The sequence below is a fragment of the Dendrobates tinctorius genome, unplaced genomic scaffold, assembly GCF_039654945.1.
Source record: "Dendrobates tinctorius isolate UK_male_01 unplaced genomic scaffold, ASM3965494v1 ptg000011l, whole genome shotgun sequence".
In the NCBI taxonomy this organism is placed as follows: Eukaryota; Metazoa; Chordata; class Amphibia; order Anura; family Dendrobatidae; genus Dendrobates; species Dendrobates tinctorius.
In genome coordinates, this window is record NW_027361679.1 from 116,128,545 (window position 1) to 116,155,902 (window position 27,358).

General features: G+C 48.1%; 1 pseudogene; it reads left to right on the forward strand.

The window, feature by feature from the left end:
* Positions 1-13,542: 13,542 nt before the first annotated feature.
* Positions 13,543-25,520, forward strand: LOC141100516 (suppressor of IKBKE 1 pseudogene; annotated as a pseudogene).
* Positions 25,521-27,358: the final 1,838 nt, after the last annotated feature.

Here is a 27,358-nt window from a genome sequence, read left to right on the forward strand (position 1 = left end):
AAAACTACACGGGAGGTGCTGCCACCTTTTGAACAAGCGTCTGAACCTATGCAATGTGATGGGATATTGTCTAGGGCGCAACGTCAGGAGTTTAGAAGGCGTAATAAGCTGTGTTTTTTCTGTGGAGATGCCTCTCATACTATTTCTGTCTGCCCTAAACGAGAGAAACGTTTTGCACACACATTTGCTGTGGGCAGTGTACAACCTAAGTTCCTTTTGGCAATTACTCTGATCTGCTCCTTATCCACGTTTTCCACTAAGGCTTTTGTGGATTCAGGAGCAGCGTTGAATCTGATGGATTTGGACTTCGCTAAACGTTGTGGTTTTTCCATGACGCCTCTGCGGACGCCTATTCCTTTGAGGGGTATTCATGCTACTCCTTTGGCGGAGAATAAACAACAGTTTTGGACCCAGGTGATAATGCGAGTTACCCCAGACCACTAAGAAAATTGTAAATTTTTGGTGCTGCATAATTTGCATGATACTATTGTTCTGGCTTTTCCCTGGTTGCAAACTCATAATCCAGTTTTGGATTGGAAATCTGGGTCTGTGGTGAGTTGGGGTTGTCAGTGTGTTCTTAGGGACGCTCCTGTTTTCTCCACCTCTCCTCAGTCTCATGATATTCCTGATTATCTGGCCGATTTTTCTGATGTATTAAGTGAGAATAAGTCTGCATCTTTGCCTCCTCATAGGAGTTATGACTGTGCAATTGAGTTGATGCCTGGGTGTAAATTTCCCAAGGGTCGGCTTTTCAACTTATCAGTACCCGAACATGATGCTATGCGATCCTATATTAAGGAGTCGTTGGAGAAGGGTCATATTAGACCATCCTCGTCACCTTTAGGTGCTGTTTTTTTTTTTGCGGCCAAGAAAGATGGTTCATTAAGACCGTGTATTGATTATCGTTCCCTTAACAAGATGACGGTTAAATATCGGTACCCGTTACCTCTGATATCTGATTTATTCTCCAGAGTTAAGAGTGCCTGCTGGTTTACTAAGCTTGACCTCAGGGGGCATATAATCTTATTCACATCAAGCACGGGATGAATGGAAGACGGCGTTTAATACTCCGGAGGGACATTTTGAGTACCTGGTGATGCCTTTTGGGCTCACTAATGCCCCTTCTGTCTTCCAGTCCTTTATGAATGATATTTTCCATGACTTTGTGGATAAGTTTTTGATCATCTATCTGGATGATATTTTGATCTTTTCTAGTGATTGGGATTCTCATGTGGAACACGTCTGGACTGTGTTCCGGATTTTGAGGGAGAATTCCCTGTTTGTTAAGGGATCAAAATGCCTCTTTGGTGTACAGAGGATTTCATTTTTGGGATTTATCTTGTCTCCATCGACTATTGAAATGAACCCGGCCAAGGTACAGGCTATTTATGATAGGATTCAGCCTACTTCTTTGAAGGCCCTCCAGAAGTTTTTGGGTTTTGCTAATTTCTATCGTAAATTTATAGGTAATTTTTCTGGTATTGTCAAACCACTGACCAATATGACCAAGAAGGGCGCTGATGTGCTGAATTGGTCTCCTGAGGCTGTCTCAGCATTTCAGAAGCTTAAGCGGAGATTTACTTCAGCTCCGGTTTTACGGCAACCTGATGTCTCACTTCCTTTTCAGGTGGAGGTAGATGCTTCTGAGATTGGTGCAGGAGCTGTTTTGCCCCAAAAAGACCCTGTGACTTCTAAGATGAATCCCTGTGCCTTCTTTTCTCGAAAGTTTTCCCCATCTGAACGCAACTATGACGTGGGGAATCGGGAATTGTTGGCCATGAAATGGGCATTTGAGGAGTGGAGACATTGGTTTATAGGGAGCTAGACATCAAGTTGTGGTCCACACCGATCACAAGAATTTGATTTATCTGGAGTTGGCCAAACGCTTGAATCATAGACAGGCTAGATGGGCCTTGTTTTTCACGCGTTTTAATTTGTGGTCTCTTTCCTTCCGGGCACTAAGAATGTTAAGGCAGACGCCCTTTCTAGAAGTTTCTTTGCCGATTCTCTTAATGTGACCGAGCCTACTACCATCCTAGGTGAGGGGATAGTTCTTTCTGCCATTTCGCCTGATTTGAGACGCACCCTGGAGGAATTTCAGGAGGATAAACCTGAGCGTTGCCCTATGGGAAAATTGTATGTTCCTGACCAGTGGAGAAAGAGAGTGATGTCTGAAATTCATTGCTCCGCATTGGCTGGTTATCCAGATATTTTTGGTACCAGAGATTTGGTGAGTCGGTCCTTTTGGTGGCCTGCCTTATCTTGTGATGTCAGGAATTTTGTACAGTCCTGTGGACTTGTTCTCGGTCTAAACCCTGTTCTCGTTCTAGTGGGTTGCTGATGCCCCTGCCGGTGCCCAAGAGGCCATGGACCCATATCTCAATGGATTTTATTTCTGATCTTCCTGTCTCTCAGAGAATGACTGGTATCTGGATGATTTGTGATAGATTTTCGAAGATGGTCCATCTTGTACCACTCCCAAAGTTGCCATCTTCCGCAGAGTTGGTGCCTTAGTTTTACAACAGGTGGTTCGGTTACATGGGATTCCTGAGAACATTGTGTCCGACAGAGGAGTTCAGTTTGTTTCCAGACTCTGGAAAGCCTTTTGTTCCAGTCTGGGAATTCAGTTATCCTTCTCCTCCGCGTTTCATCCCCAGACCAATGGACAGACAGAGAACAAACCAGACCTTGGAGTCTTATTTGAGATGTTTTATATCTGCTGATCAGGATGATTGGGTCTTATTTTTGCCCTTGGCCGAATTCGCGCTTAACAATAGAGCTAGTTCTGCCACTTTGATGTCACCCTTTTTCTGTAATTTTGAGTTTCATCCTCGATTCTCTTCGGGGCAAGTGAAATCTTCGTCCTGCCCAGGTGTGGACACTGTGGTTGAGAGAATGCAGCAGATATGGGACCAAGTGGTGGATAAGTTGTCACTCTCTCAGGAAAAGGCCCAGCGATTTTCCAACCGGCATAGGATTATTGGTCCCCGGTTTAAAGTGGGTGATATGGTTTGGTTGTCATCTAAGAATATTCCTATGAAGGTTGCATCTCCTAAATTTAAGCCAAGATTTATTGGACCTTATAAGATTTTGGAGATTCTTAATCTTGTTTCTTTTCGATTGGCTCTTCCAGTTGCATTCAAGATCCATAACGTATTTCACAAATCTCTGTTGAAGAGGTTTGTTGAGCCAGTGGTTCCTATGGCAGCACCTCCTGACCCTGTGTTGGTTGAAGGCAATGTGGAATATGAGGTAGAGAAAATGTTGGATTCTCGTTTGGTTAGACGGAGACTCCAGTATTTGGTCAAATGGAAGGGTTATGTCCAGGAGGATAATTCTTGGGTCCCTGCCTCTGATATTCATGCCAATAGATTGGTTCGTGCTTTTCACCGGGCCCATCCTGATCGGCCTGGTGGCGTGGATGAGGGTTCGGTGACCCCTCCTCAAGGGGGGGTACTGTTGTGAGATCATTTTCGCTCCCTCTGGTGGTAACAGGAGGTAGTGAGGCTGATTTAATCAGTAGGGATCTGCCACCTGATAATGAGGATGACGATTGGACCTCAGGAATCTCAGATTGGATTTAAGACAGCCGATGCCCTACTCTGGTGCTGGTGATTCCTTCTGCTTGAAGGTCTTGGTTCTCAGCTCTGTTCCAGTTAGCTCAAGCTAAGTTTCTCTGTTAATGTTCACACTTGATTTTGTTGTTCTATTCAGTTTTTTGTGTGGTCAGCCAGCCCCGGCTGGGACTGTGCTGAATTTCCACTCTTATTTATCTCTATTTGCCAATTTGCTTTTTGTCCCTTATTAGATTGGCCTCTTTTTGCTGTCTCAGAATATGTCAGAGTGCTGATACAGTGGGAGAAGTCTAGTGACTTCAGGGTTAATTTTGTTATCAGAAGTGTTGGACATTATTTTGTAGGGTTTTGGGCACATTGCAGACAGTGTCTTTCCTTTCCTCTCCTTTCTAGTTAGTTTGGGCCCCATCGTTTGCTCAGCCTATTTTCCTGCCTGTGTTTGTGTTTTCATCTTGTTTCACCATCAATACATGTGTGGGGGCTGTCTATTCCTTTGGGGTCTGCTCTGGGGGAGTTAGTTTTCCCCTTTTCTTGCTTTAGGCTTATTTAGTCCTCCGGCCGTGACGAGACGTCTAGGATCATCGTAGGTACACTCCACGGCTGCTGCTAGTTGTGTGGTTAGGATCAGGGATCTGCAATCTGCATAGTTACCAACCTCTCTGGTTTTTCTGGGCTTAGCATGTTTAGGTTTTTTCCTCCTCGGTGACCCATTCATAACAGGTAGCAGAAGGAACAAGAGTCAATGGCACTACCGAGGACCAGCTGATGGTACTGGAACCCCGTTACTAAGCAGGAGGTACCTGTGCTAGAAAGCACTACCAAGGACTAGCAGATGTTGCTAGAACTCGGATACCGAGAAGGAGGCACCTAAGCCAAAGGCACTGCCGAGAACCAGCTGACTGTACTGGAACCCGGATGGGTAGCAGAAGCTACAAGAGCCAATGGAACTACCGAGGACCAGCTGACGGTGCTGGAATCTCGAGGGGCAGCAGAAGGAACAAGAGCCAATGGCCCTACCGAGGGCCAGCTGATGGTACTGGAACCCGGTTACTAAGCAGGAGGTACCTGTGCCAGAAAGCACTACCAAGGGCCATCAGACGTTGCTAGAACTCGGATACCGAGAAGGAGGCACCTAAGCCAAAGGCACTGCCGAGAACCAGCTGACGGTACTGGAACCCGGATGGGTAGCAGAAGCTACAAGAGCCAATGGAACTACCAAGGACCAGCTGACAGTGCTGGAACAAGAGCCAATGGTACTACCGAGGACCAGCTGATGGTACTGGAACCCGGTTACTAAGCAGGAGGTACCTGTGCCAGAAAGCACTACCAAGGGCCAGCAGACATTGCTGGAACTCTGATACCGAGAAGGAGGCACCTAAGCCAAAGGCACTGCAGAGAACCAGCTGACAGCACTGGAACCCAGATGAGTAGCAGAAGGTACCCATGAAAAGCAAAGTTGTAAGGCCGCGAGCCGGCCGCAGTTACCGAAACCCACAGTGCTACAGGGGGTGCTTGTCCTATTGGCACTACGGAACCAGCCTTTATTGCCAGATCCCGCAGCCCACATAGGAAGCACCTAAACTGCAGGCACCATAGAGTCGGCTAACCCGACCGCAACACAACAGGACAACATATTGGTGGCAAAGTGACGTTGACACTACCCGGAAACAGCTGGCTTGCTGGAACCAGGCTGGGCAGGAGGCAGTACCCGTGCCAAAGACACAGCCGAGAACCAGCTGATGGTGCTGGAACCCGGATGGGTAGCAGAAGCTACAAGAGCCAATGGAACTACCGAGGACCAGCTAACGGTGCTAGAACCCGGAGGGGCAGCAAAAGGAACCAGAGCCAATGGCACTATCGAGGACCAGCTGATGGTACTGGAACCGGATTACTAAGCAGGAGGTACCTGTGTTAGAAAGCACTACCAAGGACCAGCAGACATTGCTGGAACTCGGATACCGAGAAGGAGGCACCTAAGCCAAAGGCACTGCCGAGAACCAGCTGACGGTACTGGAACCCGGATGGGCAGCAGAAGCTACAAGAGCCAATGGAACTACCGAGGACCAGCTGACGGTGCTGGAATCTCGAGGGGCAGCAGAAGGAACAAGAGCCAATGGCACTACCGAGGGCCAGCTGATGGTACTGGAACCCGGTTACTAAGCAGGAGGTACCTGTGCCAGAAAGCACTACCAAGGGCTAGCAGACGTTGCTGGAACTCGGATACCGAGAAGGAGGCACCTAAGCCAAGGGCACTGCCGAGAGCCAGCTGACGGTACTGGAACCCGGATGGGTAGCAGAAGCTACAAGAGCCAATGGAACTACCGAGGACCAGCTTACAGTGCTGGAACCTGGAGGGGCAGCAGAAGGAACAAGAGCCAATGGGACTACCGAGGACCAGCTGATGGTACTGGAACCCGGTTACTAAGTAGGAGGTACCTGTGCCAGAAAGCACTACCAAGGGCCAGCAGACGTTGCTGGAACTCTGATACCGAGGAGGCACCTAAGCCAAAGGCACTGCCGAGAGCCAGCTGATGGTACTGAAACCCGGATGGGTAGCAGAAGGTACCCTTGAAAAACAAAGTTGCAAGGCCGCGAGCCGGCCGCAGTTACCGAAACCCACAGTCCTACAGGGGGTGCTTGTCCTATTGGCACTACGGAACCAGCCTTTATTGCCAGATCCCGTAGCCCACATAGGAAGCACCTAAACTGCAGGCACCATAGAGTCGGCTAACCTGACCGCAACACAACAGGACAACATATTGGTGGCAAAGTGACGTTGACACTACCCGGAAACAGCCGGCTTGCTGGAACCAGGCTGGGCAGGAGGGAGTACCCGTGCCAAAGACACTGCCGAGAACCAGCTGACGGTGCTGGAACCCGGATGGGTAGCAGAAGCTACAAGAGCCAGTGGAACTACCGAGGACCAGCTGACTGTGCTAGAACCCGGAGGGGCAGCAAAAGGAACCAGAGCCAATGGCACTATCGAGGACCAGCTAATGGTACTGGAACCCGGTTACTAAGCAGGAGGTACCTGTGTTAGAAAGCACTACCAAGGACCAGCAGACATTGCTGGAACTCGGATACCGAGAAGGAGGCACCTAAGCCAAAGGCACTGCCGAGAACCAGCTGACGGTACTGAAACCCGGATGGGCAGCAGAAGCTACAAGAGCCAATGGAACTACCGAGGACAAGCTGACGGTGCTGGAATCTCGAGGGGCAGCAGAAGGAACAAGAGCCAATGGCACTACCGAGGGCCAGCTGATGGTACTGGAACCCGGTTACTAAGCAGGAGGTACCTGTGCCAGAAAGCACTACCAAGGGCTAGCAGACGTTGCTGGAACTCTGATACCGAGAATGAGGCACCTAAGCCAAAGGCACTGCCGAGAACCAGCTGACGGTACTGGAACCCGGATGGGTAGCAGAAGGTACGCATGAAAAACAAAGTTGCAAGGCCGCGAGCCGGCCGCAGTTACCGAAACCCACAGTCCTACAGGGGGTGCTTGTCCTATTGGCACTACGGAACCAGCCTTTATTGCCAGATCCCGTAGCCCACATAGGAAGCACCTAAACTGCAGGCACCATAGAGTCGGCTAACCCGACCGCAACACAACAGGACAAAGTTTTGGAGGCGAAGTGACGTTGACACTACCCGGAAACAGCTGGCGTGCTGGAACCAAGCTGGGCAGGAGGGAGTACCCGTGCCAAAGACACTGCCGGGAACCAGCTGGTGGTGCTGGAACCCAGGGTAAATACTACAAACAGAGTGGAGACAGATGCCTAATTGGAGCAAGTTTAAAATCTGTAGTTGTGCGAGTGTGGACAGAGCAGGAGAAATTGCTGGACACACAGCTGGGGATCAGCTGACATTACTGAACCCCAATAACACTGGAGCATATGTTGACTGTGCAGACGGCACTTCTGAACAGCAACTGGCGGTGTTGGAGCCCAGGGTTAATACTACAATCATAGTGGAGCCAGAGGCCTAATTGGATCAAGATTAATATCTGTTGTAGACTACTACTGATTTTAAACTTGCTCCAATAATGCCTCTGGCTCCACTCTGTTTCTAGTATTTACCCTGGGCTCCAACACCGCCAGTTGCTGCTCAGAAGTGCTGTCTGCACAGTCAACATATGCTCCAGTGTTATTAGGGTTCATTAATGTCAGCTGATCCCCTGCTGTGTGTCCGACAATTTTTCCTGCTCTGTCCACATTCTAGTGGGAATGTGGACAGAGCAGGAGAAATTGCTGGACACACAGCAGGGGATCAGCTGACATTACTGAACCCCAGTAACACAGGAGCAAATGTTGATTGTGCAGACGGCACTTCTGAGCAGCAACTGGCGGTGTTGGAGCCCAGGGTAAATACTAGAGACAGAGTGGAGCCAGAGGTCTAATTGGAGCAAGTTTAAAATCAGTAGTAGTGTGAATGTGGACAGAGCAGGAGACTTTGCCGGACACACAGCAGGGGAACAGCTGACATTACTGAACTCCACTAACACAGGAGCTAGTGTTTTTCTCTGTGCAGACAGTAGTTCTGAGCAGCAACTGGCGGTGCTGAAGCCCAGGGTCAATCAGGGTGTAGGCTGAGGCATAATTGGAGCAAGTTTAATATCTGATGCTGTATGAATGTGGAGGGAGCAGGAGACATTGCCGGACACACAGCAGGGGAGCAGCTGGTGTTACTGAACCCCACTAACACAGGAGCTAGTGTTTTTCTTTGTGCAGACGGCACTTCTGAGCAGCAACTGGTGGTGTTGGAGCCCAGGGTCAATCAGGGTGTAGGCTGAGGCCTAATTGGAGCAAGTTTAATATCTGATGTTGTGTGAATGTGGACGGAGCAGGAGATATTGGCGGACACACAGCAGGGGAGCAGCTGGCGTTACTGAACCCCACTAACACAGGAGCTAGTGTTTTTCTCTGTGCAGACGGCACTTCTGAGCAGCAACTGGCGGTGTTGGAGCCCAGGGATTACAGTTCAGGTGGTAGAAACATGAACAGAACAGGAGACCTGGATACTGTTGCCAACCAATTATTTAATCTGGAAGAGAACTGGCAAATTCCGGCGAGATCCAGGCCTTGTTCATTTTCAGAAAAGTAAGCCTGTCAATGTTATCGGAGGATAGTCGCATGCGACGGTCTGTAAGTACACCACCTGCGGCACTAAAGACGCGTTCCGATAATACACTAGCAGCAGGGCAAGCCAGCACCTCCAATGCATACTGGCTAAGCTCTGGCCATGTATCCAGCTTAGAGACCCAAAACTTGAAGGGGAAAGAGCCGTCTGGGAGTACACTGAGAGGGCAAGACATGTAGTCCGTCACCATCTGACGTAAACGTTGCCTCCTGCTGACTGGAGCTGTCTGTGATGGTGTAGACATTTGTGGCGGTGACACAAAACTTTGCCACATTTGGGCCATACTGGTCTTGCCTTGTGCTGAGGCGCTGCTTCTGCTCCCTCTTTGTGCAGAGCTTCCTCCACTGCCTTGACCCACAGAGCTGCTTTGTAAAGCACCAGCAGCACTGCTCTCAGGTGGAATAGAGAACATGATGGAATGTACCAGTGTGTCTTGGTACTCCCGCATTTTATGCTCCCGGTTCAACGGTGTTATGAGGCTTTGTAAGTTGTCCCGGTAGCGAGGATCTAGGAGGGTGTACACCCAATAATCAGCCGTGTTGAGAATGTGGGCGATGCGGTGGTTGTTTCTCAGGCACTGCAGCATGAAATCAACCATGTGCTGCAGACTCCCAACTGGCCAAGAAACGCTGTCCCCTGCTTGAGGCGTCATCTCTGCCTGCTCTGCATCACGCCACCCTCGCTCTACATACTGACTACTAAAGCATTGTGTACCTCCCTCCTCTGGAGAGATGTCTTCCTCCTCCATTGACTCCTCCTCATCCTCCTCACAATGTGTCCCCTGCCTAGGCCTTTGTGAGGAACCACGTTGCGCAGACTGTCCAGAAGCAGATGGCATTTGTGACTCCTCATCCTCCACCTCTTCCACAACCTCCTCTCTTAGTGCTTGCAGTGTTTTTTCAAGCAGGCAGATAAGGGGGACAGTCATGCTGACTAGTGCATCATCTGCACTCACCATCCGCGTGGAATCATTGAAGGCACACAAAACGTGGCAGATATCCTTCATAGAGGCCCACTCAGTGGTGGTGAAGTGTGAACGGCGCGCAGTGCGACTTGCTTGCACCTGATGCAGCTGGTACTCCATTACTGCTGCCTGCTGCTCACACAACTGCTCCAACATATGTAACGTTGAATTCCACCTGGTGGGTAGGTCACATATGATGCGATGTTCCGGAAGGCGGAATCGGCGCTGCAGAGCTGCAATGCGCGATCTTGCCATGCTGGAACGCAGCAAGTGAGCGCACTCTATGTGGACCCTTGTGCAGCAGTGCATCAACATCCGGATAGTCCCTCAAAAAACTCTAAACGACCAAGTTGAGCACATGTGCCAGACATGGGATGTGAGGTTGCCTAGGCCCAGAGCTGCCACCAGATTTCGGCCATTGTCACACACTACCAAGCCTGGCTGGAGATTCGCTGGCACAAACCACATGTCGCTCTCCTGCTTGATGGCATTCCAGAGCTCCTGCGCTGTGTGGCTTCGATTCCCCAAAGAAAATAATTTCAGTATGGCCTGTTGACGTTTGGCCACGGCTGTGTTCATATTGGTCGTAACAGGTAAGCGTTCACGGGTCCATGTGGAGGTAGACCGTGACGGCTCCTGCAGCGCTGATTCAGAGGAACTGGAGTATGAGGAGGAGTCAATGTGTACAGACTGGATTCCTGCAATCCTTGGAGTTGGCAGAACACGTACAGCGCCACTCTCAAGATCTGTACCCGGCTCCACAACATTTACCCAATGGGCAGTGAGGGAAAGGTATCATGCCTGTCCATGGTTACTGGTCCACACATCGGTGGTCAGGTGGACCTTGCTACTGACGGCGTTTAGTAGCGCATGTTTAATTTTTCCCTCCACATGCTTTTGCAGGGCAGGGACGGCTTGCCTGCTGAAATAAAAGCGGCTGGGCACGTTGTATTGTGGGACTGCCAATGCCCTGAAGTTACGGGAGGTGTCAGTCTCCACCAGCCTGAATGAGAGCATTTCAAGGGACAGTATTTTTGCAATGCCAGCATTCAGAGCCTGTGCTCGGGGATGGTTTGCCGAGTATGGCCGCCTTTTCTCCCATGCCTGTGCTACCGATGGCTGTAGAGTGGCCTGGGAGTGTGAGGATGACCGGGAACGTGGTGCTGTGGGTGGAATTACACTGGGTCTCTGTAAAACAGTGCCAGAGGTTCTTCCATGGTGATCCTGTGAGGATGCTGAACCGGCTGTGTGTGATACGGAGGAAGAAGCTACAACACGAGCTGAAGAGGTGGTAGGTGGTGCTGTAGGTTGGCCTACGTCTTCAGTGTGTCTTTGTAACTCCACCTCGTGCTTGGGCCACACATGTTTCCACATATTTGTGGTATCGAGGTTGCTGACACTTTTCCCTCTTTTGACTTTCTGATTACACAGTTTGCATTTGACAAAGCAAATGTCATTTGCAACTGTATCAAAAAAGGACCACGCACTGCAAGTCCTGGGAGCGCCCATTTTGGGTTTTGGAAGAGGAATGCTCCTAATGGGTGCCGAAGTGGAGGCTACAGGCAACCAAGTCTGCCCCCTCCCTCTCCCTCCTGTTTTGGCCGTTTGGGGAATCTCTTCCTCAGCTGCTCCCACCACCTTCCTGTTCCTCACGCCATGATGGGTCAAGGACCTCATCATCTACACTACACTCTTCATACACCTGCTTCTCCTGGGTAGTCTCGCCAGCACAGTACGCACCAGAAAGTGGCACCTGAGTCTCATCATCAGATGCGTACTGAGGTGTGCTGACCATAGGCACTGGCCCACCCGCCTCTTCAGATTCAGAGAGACAATGCTGTTGCGCATCACTGCATACTCCCTCTTCTTCACATTCTAGAATGCTGCTTGGCTGGCCCCCTCTTTCCAAGCCAAGAGATTCAGAGAACAGAATTAGAGATGGCTCCTGTCCAGGGCTCTCTGCCTGGGCAATTTGGCAGGTGGTGAAGAGACAGATGGTTGCTCTTCAGTGCTCTGGACCTGAGAGGATGTGGAAGTAATTGAAGTTGATGCGTTAGCTGCCATCCATCTGACTATGGCTTCAATTTGTTCCTACCGCAGAAGTGGGGTACGGCGAGCTCCTACAAAGCTGCGCATAAAGGACTGTTCACTGGGAAAACTGGGAGATGCTGAGTCACTGGTGCCCGCAGCAGGCACAGAATTCCCACATCCTCTCCCTGCACTCCACGCCCACGACCACGTGCCTTACTCCCTGCCTTCTTCATCTTGGTAGACTGATAAAGATAGGCAGAAAAGTACTAAGGGCTTAGTGAGCTTATTCATGAACAGCTGCTAACAGGTATAAGAAACACTAATTTTATAAAGTGTGGACTACACTTTAATATGAGCTAATGTGGCCTACACAACTGTAAAGTGGAGTGTTTGGTGAACTTTTTTTACGTGTTTTTTTTCACAAAAAAAAAAAAAGGATGTGACTAAAGATGTAAAGGCGATAGTATCACAAACTTTTTGTAGCTATTACAATGCAGGAAGTTAACCTATAATGCAATAGGTGAAGCTACAAAAAATAGGCTAACACTAATCTGGCTGGGGCTTCAGGGCACAAGCCAGCAGAAAGGCTCCTCTATCTACTCCTATATAGTGTTTGCAACCAATCTAGCTGGATACGGATGGAAGCACACCAATAGGAGAAATTCAGGAAAAATAAGCAGCACTACAGCAAAAAAGGACAATGTATGAGGCAGTGACGCACGCTGAGCGGACTACAACCAGAGGTGGCTGCAGAACACACTACAGCGTGAGCTGCACTCACACACACAGACCTTGCAGACAGCTGTGAACAGCACTGCAAGGCAAAAGAAAGCTACAGCGGTTGATAAAGTAGCCTGGGTAAAGCACTATATAGAAAATCGCTATCTCTAACTGTCCCACAGAGTCTGAACAGTAGCGTCCTGTCCCTAACTGAATTCACAGCAGAGTGAACCCAAAATGGTGGCGGCGGCTTTTATAGTGCATCATGACATCATTTCAGCAGCCAATCAAAGCCATGCCATTAGTTAACATGCCTAACAGGATGTGCCCACACTTCTTTGGATTCCTCATTGGCTGAATCAAATCAAGCTGGCTCATAGCATTATGGGAACTTCCGATTCCGGTATTCGATATGCAAAAAGTATCGGAACTCAGTATCGGAATTCCGATACCGCGAATATCGGCCGATACCCGATATTTGCAGTATCGGAATGCTCAATACTACTGATGATGCCATGTTGTCTGTTTCATCCAACCTTGAAGGCTGGCCACTGGAAGGGTTGGGTGAAGCAAGTTACACATAAGTGTAATTTAGTATATAAGGCCAGAGAAACATGACTAAGGCAGAAGCAGAACTGGATACCTGTATGTGTACAGTGTTGATACCTGCATAAGTGGGGACGCCCATGCAGTGTTGTGAATCTTCCAGGGGTTCTCTGTATTGGCGTTGCTTCTCTGATATTCCAGACGGATGATGTTTGAAAGCCTCTTGATGATTGATGATGTGAGAATACTGTCTATAGTTAATCTTTATACTTAATCATTATATGTATTCAATCTTTATATGTACTTAACCTTTGTATCTTAAAATATACAAAAGTGTACGCAATCATACTATTCAATCATACAATTCCTTTAATTTTGTACATTGAAATAAAATTGTGTTATATCGCAAGTAGTAGCCTTCTTTAAAGCCATATCCGAACCTTAATGTTAAAAACTTGGCAATACAGTGGGCTACAAGTGCTTGCTTGTAACTTCCAGTGACTGGAGGCAGAAGTTGCTGGGACAGTGGAGTGTCACAGCCAGGCAGGTTTGGCAGTTGCAGCCATGACATGCCCCCCATTGACAAGATCTTACAGGACGCCAAGACTCTGTTAGAGAGACTTAAGGATCATGACAAGGCTGCAGAATCCCTAATTGAACAGTCCAGCTCGCTACATACAGTAAGCATGTTGAACCCATAAAGGGGGTTGGAACAACTCTGCCAGAAAAGTATCAAGAAGACTTGGCAGAAATAAAGGACACCTCAAAATACAAACCACATATGCTTTTATGTCAGGAAAACACTCAGATTAGAGACCTACTGCAAGAAAATAAAGAGCTCTGGTTGTCTTTGGAGGAACATCAGTATGCACTAGAACTGATAATGGGCAAATACAGGAAGCAAATGCTACAGCTAATAGCAAATAAAAAGCCTGTCCTGTCAGAGCCAGTGCTGGGAGCTCATGAGACCTACTCCTCTGAAACAGAAAGTTATATTGACAAAATCTGTTCCATGGGGGAAGTGATGAGAAAATCTATTCAAGTAGATGAGGAGCAGGCCTATAATATTCAGGAGAGACTCGCCCAATTAGAGCTGGAAAGCCACCATGGTTACTTACAGGTAGCCGGTTTTTCCAGAACCCATGACAGCACACCTGAGAGAGGGATCCGCCCCGCCAGGACAGGAACCTACTGAGATACAAGGGGCGGCACCTCTCCCCCGCTTCAGTTGGGTTACAGAGCATTGAGAGGACTTTCCGGTTAGTTACATGTTTAATCCAACACCACATCACTCAAAAGCATCCTACTAATTGTGCACACCCATATGGTGAAAAAAGGGGGGAGGCAATATACGGGTGCTGTCATGGGTTCCGGAAAAACTGGCTACCGGTAAGTAACCATAGTGGTTTTCCCTTCACCCATGACAGCACACCTGAGAGATTTTTGGAGACTTCAAACACCTTAGGGAGGGACCACCGCTTGCAGCAACCATCTACCAAAGATTTAGTCAGCAGAGGACAATAGATTTAATCTATAGTGCTTAACCCCTTCACCCCCAAGGGTGGTTTGCACGTTCATGACCGGGCCAATTTTTACAATTCTGACCACTGTACCTTTATGAGGTCATAACTCTGAAACGCTTACATGGATCACGGAGATTCTGACATTGTTTTCTCGTGACATATTGTACTTCATGTTAGTGGTAAAATTTCATTCAAATAACTTGCGTTTACTTGTGAGAAAAACGGAAATTTGGCGAAAATTTTGAAAAGTTCGCAATTTTCAAACGTTGAATTTTTATGCCCTTAAATCACAGAGATATGGCACCCAAAAAACTTGATAACTAACATTTCCCACATGTTTACTTTACATCAGCACAATTTTGGAACCAAAATTTTTTTTTGTTAGGAAGTTATAAGGGTTAAAAGTTGACCAGCGAGTTCTCATTTTTACACCACCATTTTATTTTTACGGACCACATCACATTTGAAGCCACTTTGATGGGTCTATATGATAGAAAATACCCAAAAGTGACACCATTCTAAAAACTGCACCCCTTAAGGTGCTCAAAACCACATCCAAGAAGTTTATTAACCCTTTAGGTGCGTCACAGGAATTTTTTTGAATATTTAAAAAAAAATGAACATCTAACTTTTTTCACAAAAAAAGGACTTCAGGTTCAATTTTTTTTATTTTACCAAGGGTAACAGGAGAAATTGGACTGCAAAAGTTATTGTGCAATTTGTCCTGAGTACGCGGATACCTGATATGCGGGGGGGAACGACTGTTTCGGCACATGGCAGAGCTCAGAATGGAAGGAGCGCCGTTTGACTTTTTCAATGCAAAATTGTCTGGAATTCAGATCGGACGCCATGTCACGTTTGGAGAGTCCCTGATGTACCTAAACAGTGGAAACCCCCTACAAGTGACCCCATTTTGGAAACTAGACCCCCCAAGGAACTTATCTAGATATGTGGTGAGAACTTTGAACCCACAAGGGCTTTACAGAAGTTTATAACATACAGCAGTACAATTAAAAAATCATATTTTTTCCACAAAAATGATCTTTTCACCCCAAATTTTATTTTCCCAAGGGTAACAGGACCCTAAAAGTTATTGTGCAATTTGTCCTGAGTACGCTGATCCCCCACATGTGGGGGTAAACCACTATTTGGGCTCATGGCAGAGCTCGGAAGGGAAGCAGCGCCATTTGATGTTTTTGGCTGGAATTGAGATCGGACATCATGTCGCGATTGGAAAACCCCTGATGTACCAAAACAGTGGAAACCCCCCACAAATGACACCATTTTGGAAACTAGACCCCCTAAGGAACATATCTAGATGTGTGGTGAGAACTTTGAACCCCCAAGGGCTTCACAGAAGTTTATAACATAAAGCTGTACAATTAAAAAATCATATTTTTTCCACAAAAATGATCTTTTCACCCTCAATTCTTATTTTTCCAAGGGTAACAGGACCCTAAAAGTTATTGTGCAATTTGTCCTGAGTACGCTGATACCCCACATGTGGGGGTAAACCACTATTTGGGCGCATGGCAGAGCTCGGAAGGGAAGCAGCGCCATTTGACGTTTTTGGCTGGAATTGAGATCGGACACCATGTCGCGATTGGAAAACCCCTGATGTACCTACACAGTGGAAACCCCCCACAAATGACCCCATTTTGAAAACTAGACCCCCTAAGGAACTTATCTAGATGTGAGGTGAGCACTTTGAACCCCCAAGGTCTTCACAGAAGTTTATAATGCCCAGGCATGAAAATAAAAAAATCGTATTTTTTTCCACAAACACGATCAATTAATCCCCAATTTTTTTATTTTCCCAAGGGTAACAGGAGAAATTGAACCCCAAAATTGTTGTCCAATTTGTCCTGAGTACGCTGACGCCCCATATGTGGGAGAAAACTACTGTATGGACACACGTCGGGGCTCGGAAGGGAAGTAGTGACGTTTTGGAATGCAGACTTTGATGGAATGGTCTGCGGGTGTCATGTTGCCTTTGGAGAGCCCCTAATGTACCTAAACAGTGGAAATCCCCCACAAATGACCCCATTTTGAAAACTAGACCCCATAAGGAACTTATCTAGATGTGAGGTGAGCACTTTGAACCCCCAAGGGCTTCACAGAAGTTTATAATGCCCGGGCATGAAAATAAAAAAATCGTATTTTTTCCACAAACATGATCAATTAGTCCCCAATTTTTTTATTTTCCCAAGGGTAACAGGAGAAATTGAACCCCAAAAGTTGTTGTCCAATTTGTCCTGAGTACGCTGACACCCCATATGTGGGAGAAAACTACTGTATGGACACACGTCGGGGCTCGGAAGGGAAGTAGTGACGTTTTGGAATGCAGACTTTGAGGGAATGTTCTGCGGGTGCCATGTTGCATTTGGAGAGCCCCTAATGTACCTAAACAGTGGAAATCCCCCACAAGTGACCCCATTTTGGAAATGAGACCCCCTAAGGAACTTATCTAGATGTGTGAGGAGCACTTTGAACCCCCAAGAGCTTCACAGAAGTTTATAATGCCCGGGCATGAAAATAAAAAAATCGTATATTTTTTCCACAAACATGATCAATTAGTCCCCAATTTTTTCATTTTCCCAAGCGTAACAGGAGAAATTGGACCCCAAAAGTTGTTGTCCAATTTGTCATGAGTACGCTGACACCCCATATGTGGGAGAAAACTACTGTATGGACACACGTCGGGGCTCGGAAGGGAAGTAGTGACGTTTTGGAATGCAGACTTTGATGGAATGGTCTGCGGGTGTCATGTGCGTTTGGAGAGCCCCTGATGTACCTAACCTATTGAAACTCCCCACAAGTGACCCCATTTTGGACACTAGACCCCCCACGGAACTTATCTAGATGTGTGGTGAGCACTTTGAACCCCCAAGTGCTTCACAGAATTTTATAAGGCTCGGACGTGAAAATAAAAAAATCATTTTTTTCCACAAAAATGATATTTTTGCCCCCAATTTTTTTATTTTCCTAAGGGTAACAGGAGAAATTGGACCCCAAAAATTGTTTTACAATTTGTCCTGAGTAGGCTGATACCCTACATGTGGGGGTAAAACACTGTTTGGGCGCATGTCAGAGCTTGGAAGGGAAGGAGCACCATTTGACTTTTTCAACTCAGAATTGGCTGGAATTGAAATCAGACGCCATGTTGCATTTGGAGAGCCCCTGATGTGCCCAAACAGTGGAAACCCCCAATTCTAACTCCAACCCGAACCCCAACACACCCCTAACCCTAATCTCAGCCCTAACCCTAACCCTAACCCTAACCCTAGCCCTAACCCTAGCCCTATCCCTAGTCCTAACCGTAATGGAAAAATGGAAATAAATACATTTTTTTTATTTTATTATTTTTCCCTAACTAAGGGGGTGATAACGGGGGTTTGATTTACTATTTATGGCGGTTTTTATGTTTGGCGGCTGTCACACGCTAAAAGACGCTTTTTATTGTAAAAATAGTTTTTGCATCACCACATATTGAGAGCTATAATTTTTCTGTATTTTGATCCACCGAGTCATGTGAGGTCTTATTTTTTGCGGGACGAGTTGATGTTTTTATTGGTACCATTTTCGGGCACGTGACATTTTTTGATCGCTTTTTATTCCGATTTTTGGGACGCAGAATGAACAAAAACCAGCGTTTCATGAATTTCTTTTGGGGGGGTGCGTTTACACCGTTCCGCGTGCGGTAAAATTGATAAAGTGGTTTTATTCTTCGGGTCAGTACGGTTACAGCGATACCTCATTTAGGTCGTTTTTTTATGTTTTGTCGGTTTTATGCAATGAAAACTATTTAATATAAAAAATAATTATTTTTGCATCGCTTTATTCTGCGAGCTATAACTTTTTTATTTTTTCACTGATGATGCTGTGTCATGGCTCATTTTTTGCAGGACAAGATGACGTTTTCAGCGGTACCATGGATATTTATATGCGTCTTTTTGATCACGCGTTATTGCACTTTTTGTTTGGCGGTATGATAATAAATCATTATTTTTTGCTTTGTTTTTTATTTTTATTTTTTAAGGGGTTCGCTAAAGGGGTTAACTAATGGGACAGTTTTATAGGGCGGGTCGTTGCGGACGCGGCGATACCTAATATGTGTACTTTCATTGTTTTGGGTTTTTTTTATTTTCAAAAAATGGATTTATTTGGGGGAATTTTTTTTTTTTTTTTTGTAATTTATTTGGCGATTTTTTTAAAATTAATTTAACACTATATTTTTATTTTTTTTTTACTTTATTAAATAGTCCCAGGTGGGACATTACTGTTCTGTGACAGATCGCTGATCTGTCACATCACAGATCAATGTGACAGATCAGCGATCTGTCACAGGCAGTGCACAAGGCTTCCTCATGCCTGCGCTTTGCAGGCACTGAGGAAGCCAGCTTCCTGCAGGCCCCCGAAGGCCCCCGTCGCCATCTTGGATTCGGGGGCCTGCAGGAAAGGAGCCCCCGGCAGCAGCGCTGCACATTGCGCTGCCGTGGGGTGCTCAGGGAAGCACGGAGGGAGCCCCCTCCCTGCCGATGCTACCCTTTAACCCCCGGTACACCGCAATCATGTTTGATCGCGGTGTGCAAGGGGTTAACGTGTCGGGGGTGGTCCGTGACCGCCCCTGACACATTGTGCCGGGTGTCAGCTGTGATAATCAGCTGACACCCGGCCGCGATCAGCGGCGCTCACCACGTGGGCGCCGCTGATCGCGGTAGACGTACTATCCCGTCCATGGGCATAGGGGCCCGGGGGTCCCATGGACGGGATAGTACGTCGGATGTCAGGAAGGGGTTAAAGAAGGTTGAAGGTGAGGCCCAGGTAGCGGCCTTACAAATCTGTTCAATCGATACCTCTGCCTTTTCAGCCCAGGAGGTTGCCACGGCTCTGGTGGAATGAGCCTTGATGCCGTCAGGAATCGGGATACCACTAGCTGAGTAGGCTACACTAATGGCCTCCCTAATCCATCTAGCAATAGTCCCTTTTGAAACCCCATAGCCTTTCCTGGCACCCTGAAAAGCTACGAATAGGGACTGGGACCTCCTCCACTGGCTAGTGACAGATATTTATTCTAGAAGGGCCAGAGGCGTATCTTGGCTTCCTGGCACCCGGGGCAAGAATTTGGTTCAGCGCCCCCCAAGTACATATGCGACTTGCACACTTAGCCATGTACCCACGAGCTGCTCTCCCTAATGCTCTCAATGTTCAGTAAAAAACTGTAAGCAGGAAGAGAAGCTCGTTGTCAAGCATGAAAATCGCATATGAGTGAAGTGTCCATGTGATGACTACTGGAACCTGCAGAGCTGAATCCTGACATTGCAGCTTCTGAATTCTCACAACGAATGCACCTGCACACTTTTAGGATTCTCCCTTGCCGATGTACAGTCATGTCAGCACAAGTATGTGATTTATATACTTCTGGCCACATTCCGACTAGACGTGCCCAGCCTCGCTCCGTTCATATTCATTGAGTGAGGCCACACATGTCTAGTCAGCATGTGACCGTATGTATGTAAATTACCAGCATGAGAGAATCCTAACAGCGTTCAGTGAGCACTGTGATTATTCAGACGTCTGCAGTCACATAGAATGACTGCAGACTCCGTACAAACCTGGAGAACACCTTTAATGTTCCTAACAAATAAAAACATGAGAATAAGTCAGTAGCACAAATAACATTTTCATCCAAGTACCTTATAGATGATGTCGTCTCTGCAGTCAGTCTCCTTTTCTTCTTCTTGTCCAAACCCCATGATGAGTTTTCTCACCCACATCTCGTCTCTGCAGACTTTCATCTTCTCCAGTCTTCTGCAACAAATCTCCACACGATCCCTTAAAGATAGAAGTGTCATTATAATGCTCCTAAATAAAAATGTCTGCAGTATACTGTCACCTCACACTATTCCCCTCCCTCCTCTAACATCCCTCTGTTCACCATACTGTCTCATCATATATTTACCCCCTCACTCTCTATACTGTCTGCTCACACATACCCCTGACTCCCCATACTGTGTCCACATATATTAACCCGTTCGCTCCCAGTACTGTCTGCACCCAACCCCCATACTGTTTCCTCATACATACTGTGTTCTAAAATCTCCCCACACACATTAAATCCCCCCATCCCCACTCCAAATCCCTCACACATTAAATAACCCCCATCCACACTCCAAATCCCTCACACACATTAAGTAACCCCCCATCCACACTCCAAATCCCTCACACACAATAACCCCCATCCCCACTCCCAAATCCCCCCACACATTATGTACCCCCACTCCAAATCCCCCACACATTATCCCCACTCATTAACCCCCATCCCCACTCCAAATCCCCCACACATTAAATAACCCCCATCCTCACTTCCAAATCCCCCCCACACATTATGTATCCCCCACTCCAAATCCCCCACATATTAACCCCATCCCTACTCATTAACCCCCCAAATAACCCCCATCCCCACTCATTAATTCCATCCCCACTCATTAACCCCCCGTCCATACTCCCAAATCCCCCAACACATTATGTACCCCCCACTCCAAATCCCCCACACATTAACCCCCATCCCCACTCATTAACCCCCCAGACATTAATTCCATCCCCACTCATTAACCCCCACTCAATAACCCCCATCCCCACACATTAACCCCCACACATTAACCCCATCCCCACTCTTTAATCCCCCCACACAGTAACCCCATCCCCACTCTTTAACCCCCCCACACAGTAACCCCCATCCCCACTCTTTAACCCCCCCACACAGTAACCCCCATCCCCACTCTTTAACCCCCCCACACAGTAACCTCCATCCCCACTCATTAACCCCCCCACACAGTAACCCCCATCCCCACTCATTAACCCCCCCACTCAGTAACCCCCATCCCCACTCATTAACCCTCCCACTTATTAACCCCATCCCCACACATTAACCCCCATCCCCACATTAACCCCCATCCCCACTCATTAACCCCACACATTAACCCCATCCCCACTCTTTAACCCCCCACACAGTAACCCCCATCCCCACTCTTTAACCCCCCCACTCAGTAACCCCCATCCCCACTCATTAACCCCCCACTCATTAACCCCCATCCCCACACATTAACCCCGTCCATTAACCCCATCCCCACTCTTTAACCTCCCCACACATTAATCCCCATCCCCACATTAACCTCATCTCCACTCATTAACCCCATCGCCACACATTAACACCCCCCATCTTCGGTGGTTTCTTCAGCTCCACATTGGAGCACACTTACCACCAGCGATGAGCGTTCACTGAGCACTCTGGGCTCCGGGGAGTGACGTCAGCAGCGTGATCACATGACGTCACACTGCTGACGTCGCTCTGGCCCGGCGGTCAGAGCTTCTATTGTACTGGCGTCTATACAGACGCCAGTACAATTGTTCCCTGGGAGCCGGCACGTGCACCTTCTCTGCGCCAGCTGTCAGCTTGACAGCTGACACAGAGAACCGCCGACTCTCAGGCCGGGGAGGACACTGTGGACCGCTGCATTGCGGCCCGGACTGCGCCCCCTGCCGGCTGCGCCCGGGGCAACTGCCCCGGCTGCCCCCCCTAGATACGCCCCTGAGAAGGGCCCTCTTATCATCCAAACTATGGAACTTTTCTTCCCCTGGATTCTTTGGATTATCATAGAAGGATGGGAGAATAATCTCTTGACCTCGAAGGAAATCTGACGCTACCTTAGGCAGATAAGCGGGGTCTGTCCTTAGCACCACCCTGTCTTGAAAAACTTGTGTATAGGGTGTATTTACTGAGAGAGCCTGCAGGTCGCTTATTCTATGGGCTGAAGTAAGGGCCACTAAAATGATTGTTTTTAGGGTCAGAAATTTTACAGGGAGCTGATGTAATGGTTCATATGGTTCTTTGTAAGGGCCTCTAGTACTAGGTTTAAATCCCAAGGAGCTATCCTGGGTATTGGAATAGGTTTAGCCCTATGACATGATTTGATGAATCTGGCTATCCATCTATTTTCTGCCAAGTTGCAGTTATAGAGTGCCCCTAGTGCAGATACCTGAACCTTAAGTGTATTTACCCCTAATCCTAGCTGTAAACCTGCTTGTAAAAACTCCAAGATGGCACTAATCGGGGGTTCTTGTTCTAACGGCTTACCTAGGAACTGTAGGAATTTATTCCATGTTCTGCCGTAGATGTTAGTTGTCACCGGTTTCCTACTTTTAAGCAGGGTGGCCACCAACCCCGAGGAGAACCCTTTACCCCTTAAAAGCGACCTTTCAAATTCCACGCCATCAGATGGAATCCTTTGACCTGTGCGTGGAGTATCGGGCCCTGAGCTAGAAGGTCCAGGATCTCTGGCAGAACCCATGGATCGGAGACGGACATTCTCCGTAGTAGAGCAAACCAGGACCTTTTTGGCCAGAATGGGGCTATCAGATTTTCTGTGGCTCGATCGGTCCTGATCTTCTTGACCACTGTTGGGATCATAGCGACTGGGGTAAACGCATAGGCCAGCTTGAAGTCCCACTGAATGTGCAGAGAGTCCACTGCCCATGGATCTTCCCTTGGGTTTAGGGAGCAAAACCTTTGTGTTTGCCTGTTGTGCTTGTTGGCAAAGAGGTCTATCACTGGTTCCCCCCAGAGCTGCGTTACTTTTTGAAAAATGGACCGATTTAGGACCCATTCTCCCTGCCTCAGAGTATTGTGGCTTAGAAAATTGGCCTATATGTTTTCTGCCCCTTTTATGTGTAAGGCTGTTAAAGAGTGTAGGTGTTGCTCTGCCTTGCTCAGGATGTCGTCTGCTGCTTTCATTAGGGGGTATGATTTTGTCCCCCCCCCGATGGTTGATGTATGCCACCGTCACTTTGTTGTCTGACATGATGCGGACCTCGCGACCCCTGAGTAGGGGAAAGAAGTGGGTTAGGGCTTTGTTCACAGCCCACAATTCTCTGAGATTGGAGGATGCCCTCCTTTCTTGAGGTGTCCAGGACCCCTGGCCTACGTGACCCCTTAGGTGCGCCCCCCACCCCAGGGAGCTTGCGTCCGTTAGAATCACATCTGTCGCCTGTTTGTCCCAAAGTATTCCTGCGGCCAAATTTGTATTGTCCAGCCACCAGTTGAGAGAGTGTCTGGTCTGTAATGAAAGCTCTAGACCTCCTTCTAAACGCCCTCCTAGCGCTCTTTGTGCTGCTAGTATCTCCCGCTGGAATTGACGGGTATGAAATTGAGCCCACCTGAGTGCAGGAATACAGGACGTCAGAGTGCCTAGAAGAGACATCGCTTTCCTCAACGTCATCTGAGGTTGGTCTCGGGCTGACAAAGCCATGTTCCGCACCTTCTCTTTTTTGGCCTCCGGAAGCAGACACACCTGTTGTTCTGAGTCCAGGATAAATCCCAGGAAGGTCTGTTGCTTTAGGGGATGTAGTTTTGATTTTTTGAAATTTATTATCCACCCCAATTCTTGTAAGGTGTCGGTCCCCTGACTTAACTGCGCAATACATTGGTCCTCGGAGTTGCCCACTATGAGGAAATCGTCCAGATAGGGTATTATGACTGTATCTTGAATCCGAAGGAAAGCTGTTACCTCCGCTATGACCTTGGTGAAAACTCTCGGGGCTATGGATATACCAAATGGAAGAGCTGTGAACTGGAAGTGCTTCAGTATGCCTGGGATATAAAGTGCTACCCTCAAGTATTTTTGGTAATCTGGATGAATAGGGATATGATAATATGCGTCCTTCAGATTGACTACAGCCATAAAGCAGTCTTGATGTAGTAGCTTTATGGCCGTAGTCACTGACTCCATCTTGAAGGTCTGATTCCTTATCCACCGATTGAGTTCACTGAGGTTTATAATTGTCCTGAATGATTGGTCCGGTTTCTTGATCAAAAAAAGTGGTGAATAGAACCCCTTTCCCTTCTGTGTGTCTGGGACTTCGTAAAGGACTTGTTTGGCTATTAAGTTCAGGATCACTGCTTCCAAGGCCAATTGTTCTTCTGCCGCTCTTCTGATAGGGCTAACTACGAACACGGGTTTCGGTTGGTGAACAAAGGGGATTTTCAGGCCTTCTTTTAAGATGCCTAGGATCCAGGTATTGGAGGAGATCTCTTCCCAGGCCTGGGAAAAGAGTGCCAATCTCCACTCTACTGGAATACTGGCGTCATTGTGGTGACTTTTTTGAGGTGGAGGTACCCCCACCAAACATAAAGCCTGACTTTTTCCTTTTGTCCTCCAATCTTCTATCGGCCGGAGGACACCCCCTACTGAACCTTCCGCCCCTCCGAAAGGGCTGTCTCCTCTGCTCTATTGGGAGCCTGGGGAAGCCTTTTTTCCTATCGCTTGCTTTTTCCAGGATGTCATCCAAGTTCTTTCCGAATAAGAATTTCCCATCACAGGGGAGAGAGCCCAGTTTAGCCTTATATTGCACGTCACTCGGACAGCCTTTAAGCCAAAGTGCTTGCCTAGCAGCATTTGATAAACTTGCTGCTCTGGCCGTTAACCTCATAGAATCCGCCGAGGTGTCCGCTAAAAAAGCTGCTGCCCCATGCAAGAGATACATATCTGCCAATATTTTCTCTCTTGGGACCCTTGATGCTAATTTTTCTTCCAACTGCTGCAGCCAGATCATGAGGGAGCGTGCCGTGCAGGTGCCCGCTATCGCCGGCTTTAGTCCTCCTGCTGTCGCTTCCCATGCATGCCTCAGATATGAGTCTGCCTTTTTATCTAGTGGGTCTCTAAGAACCCCTGAATCTTCCAGGGGCAGGGCCGATTTTTTTGAAGACCTGGATACTGCCGCGTCTGTTTTTGGGACTTTGTCCCATATTTCCACGTCCTTGTGCTCAAAAGGGTATCGCCTTTTAGAGGTGGAGGGAAGAGCCCCTGTCTTTTCTGGTTTCCTCCACTCTCTCTGAGTGCCTGAATCCTTTCGTTCACCGGAAAGGTACGCTTTTTTCTCTCCTGGAGCCCCCCAAACATAACGTCTTCTAGGGTTTTTGTCGTTTTCTCTTCCTGTAGGCCGATTGTTGTCCTAATGGCTTTTAGGAGGGCATCTGTGTCTTCCACCAGAAAACATGGCTTGCCCCCTGTGTCACTGTCTGAGGAGTCTGATGAGGACGCCTGTTCTGATTGGGACGAGGCTGAATTGAAATTCGAGGGAGAACTGGGGATCCTTTCTACCTTTCCTCCTTTTTTTCAATAGGGTCTTAATTGAACCCTCCATTTCCGACCTAAGGGCAGATATCAGATTAGCCGCGAAACTAGGCGCTTCCTCCGCCATAGTTCGCTGAATACAACCGGCACAGATCTTTCTGCCAGTCTCTTGCTAGGGCCGCTTTACATATGGCGCAGTCCCTATTATTTATCATGCTTCCTGCTTTTTTGGGCCTTTCCTACGGGGTCAAACATAGACAGAGAAACCCTTTAACAAAATGCTAGCATTCACGAAGATCACTCACCACCCGAAATCAAGGGTACCGGACTCGGAGGCTGCGTCGGAGCACATGACCTGTGCTCTTTGGACCAAGAGGAGTCCCCCGACCTGCGGCTGGGGCAACTGCTGCTTGAACGGCTTCCATGTTTTCTGCCAGAGGGCTGTGAGGGAGCCAGGGACACTGAACGCTCCTGTTCTGACTCCATCTTGCACTGCTCGTTCTGCCGCTGCTTCCCCTTTTAAATGACGCGCCTCCGTCCTGGTGAGCGTCTCCTCCTTCCCCCCCTGCGACCGCCGGCTGACCGCTTCCGAAAGACGGCCGGCATTGCACCCGGCGCCATTACACCGTCGCCTTTTGCTGACGTCAGCCGGTGCACCCAGAATCCCTAGCGCCGCTGACGTCAGCGGCCGGAAGAAGCCATCATCTCTCCCCTGTCACGTGGATCGAGATGCGGCGTGCGCGAGGGGAGGGCGGCACGGTGGGGGCTCTCCGGAGCCACCGAGGATCTCACCTACGCCCACACGAACCCGGAACCCAGGAGGGCCCGGGGACTGTGCTTCCAGCACCCGACGGCCGGTGCTACAGGTAAGATACCTGTTCTTCCCGCGCCGGGACGGGGCTGGGTTTTTTTTTTTTCTTTTTTCTTCTTCTTTTTTTTTTTCTTTGCCCATGACAGGCATCGCCGACCGTAGGGTTCCTTCCAGGACAGGAACCCAAACTTTAGCGGGGGAGAGGTGCCGCCCCTTATATCTCAGTAGGTTCCTGTCCTGGTGGGGCGGATCCCTCTCTCAGGTGTGCTGTCATGGGTGAAGGGAAAGCAAGGAGCTTTGAGCGGTTTTGTTGGTGAACAAGGAGTCGTTACATTTGGATAAAAAAGTGTAAAACTTTCTCTACCATATATATGAACTTACAGGAACACTGCCCCAGTACACCCTAACGAAGTTATATGTGAAACGTGTGTTGGGGTACTGAACTATCATGGGATGGTTAATGGGAGATTTGGATTGGAGATGCGGGATTTAATATGTGAGTGGAGATTTGAGGAAACAAAATGAGGAGCAAAGGGGGAGATGCAGAGCATGTATGAGGAAAAAGTACAGGGGAAAGGGAGGCATATATGAGGAAACAGTATGGGGGAATGGGGGGCATGTGTGAGGAAACCGTACAGGAGAATGGGGGGCATGTATGAGGAAACAGTATGGGGGAATGGGGGGCATGTATGAGGAAACAATACTGGGGAATGGGGGCATGTACAAGGAAACAGTATGGGGGGCATGTATGAGGAAATAGTATGGGGGAATGGGTGCAGACAGTATGGTGAGTGGGGATGGGTGTAGACAGTATGGGAAGCGAACAGGGGAATGTATGCGGACACAGTATGAGTAACAATGTGAAAAATGTATGTGGACAGTACGGGGAGTGAGGGAGATAGGATGTGTGCAGACACAG